At 38.1% G+C, this 1992-nt stretch overlaps 1 pseudogene; it reads left to right on the forward strand.

Annotated features, from left to right (window-relative positions):
* The first annotated feature begins 349 nt into the window (after positions 1-349).
* LOC104999555 lies at positions 350-746 on the forward strand (annotated as a pseudogene).
* The last annotated feature ends 1246 nt before the right edge of the window (positions 747-1992 follow it).

Consider the following 1992-nt stretch of genomic DNA (forward strand, 5'->3'; position numbering starts at 1 on the left):
AACATAAAGGACAGAAAGGGTTTAGACCTAAGAAGAGACTAAAAAGATGTGGCAAGAATACATAGAAGAAATATACAAAAAAAAATGTCAATGACCAGGATAACCTTGATGGTGACATCACTCACCTAGAGCAAGACATCCTGGAGTGTGAAGCGAAGTGGACATTCGGAAGCACTGCTACAAACAAAGCCAGTGGACATAATTCCAGCTGAGCTATTTGAAATCCTAAATGATGATGCTGTGGCGGTGTTGTGCTGTCGGGTAGAGAGTAGGATTTGTAAACCCCGGAGCGAGGTTCTACTATCCAAGGCCGCTGGTGTGTGGAGACCCTGGGGAAACCACCATCACCATGTCTGACAAGGAAGCAAAACCTTCAACTGAAGACTTGGGGATAAGAAGGAAGGAGAATATATTAAACTCAAAGTCATTGGACAGGATAGCAGTGAGATTCACTTCAAAGTCGGAATGACGACACATCTCAAGAAACTCAAAGAATTCATACTGTCAAAGACAGGGAGTTCCCATGAATTCACTCAAGTTTATCTTTGAAGGTCAGAGAATTGCTGATAATCACACTCCAAAAGAACTGGGAATGGAGGAAGAAGATGTGATTGAAGTTTATCAGGAACAAACAGGGGGTCATTCAACAGTTTAGTTTTAAAATCTGAGGGTCTGGACCAAAAGAAGAGGAATATCCATTTGGAGTCAAAATGACAGAGAATAATGACTAACTCCTAAGATGGCTTCACTGAAGAGAAAGCATATTAAGATGAAAGAAAAGTCTTGTCAGAAGATCCCAGAAAAGATCTAATTTTCATCATCAGTTAAAGTTATTCATGCAAAAGTGTATACAACAGAACAATGCTCTTTTTGATTTATTTGTACTTTTTGGCCTGGGATATGGGTTTTAAATGGACAGTGTCTGTACCAGCTTCATTAAAATAAACAAAATATTTGTAAAAACTGTACCCATGTTTATTTTATTTTTAACTGTACAGAAAGAAAAAAGAAAATGCTTAAAACATAAGTTTTTTTTTGCATCATATTGGAAATTATTGTTCATACATGGTACAGATTTTTTTCCAGATTGTGTGGTGATGATCATGACTTTGAAGGACTAAGGTCACAAAACCTTCTTAAATACTCACTGTTGTTTTTTTTAAAAAACTTGATATTCCTGTATGGTGCATTTATGTGATACAGTTACCCAATATGTTGAATAAATGGGCATGCCAAAAATTACAAAAAAAATAAATAAATAAAAGATGATGCTGTGAAAGTGCTGTGTTCAATATGTCAGCAAATTTTGGAAAATTCAGCAGTGGCCAGAGGACTGGAAAAAGTCAGTTTTCATTCTAATCCCAAAGAAGGGTAGTGCCAAAGAATGTTCAAACACCAGGCAGTTGTGCTAATCTTGCATGCTAGTAAGGTTATGGTCAAAATCCTTCAGGCTTGGCTGCAGCACTATGTGAACCGAGAACTACTAGACGTTAAAACTGAATTTAAAAAAGGTGGAGGAACCAGAGATACAATTGCCAAAATTTGTTGGATCATGGGAAAGCAAGGGGATTCAAGAAAAAGTGTATACTTCTGTTTCACTGACTATACTGAACCCTTTGTGTGGGTGACAACAAACTGGAAAATTCTAAAAGAGATGGGAATACCAGACCACCTTACCTGTCTCCTGAGATACCTGTTTGCAGGTCAAGAAGCAACTGTTAGAACCAGACATGGAACTATGGACTGGTTCCAAACTGGGAAAGGAGAACAACCAGCCTGGATATTATCACCTGCTTATTTAACTTATACGCAGAGTATATCATCTGAAATGCCAGGCTGGATGAATCACAAGCTGGAATCAAGATTGACGGGAGAAATATCAATAACCTCAGATATGCAGATGATACCACCGTTATGACAGAAAGCAAAGAGGAATTAAAGAGCCTCTTGATGAGGGTAAAAGGGGAGAATGAAAAAGCTGGCTTAAAACCC

Source organism: Bison bison, unplaced genomic scaffold, assembly GCF_000754665.1.
Source record: "Bison bison bison isolate TAMUID 2011002044 unplaced genomic scaffold, Bison_UMD1.0 scf7180017864354, whole genome shotgun sequence".
NCBI classification, from domain to species: Eukaryota; Metazoa; Chordata; class Mammalia; order Artiodactyla; family Bovidae; genus Bison; species Bison bison.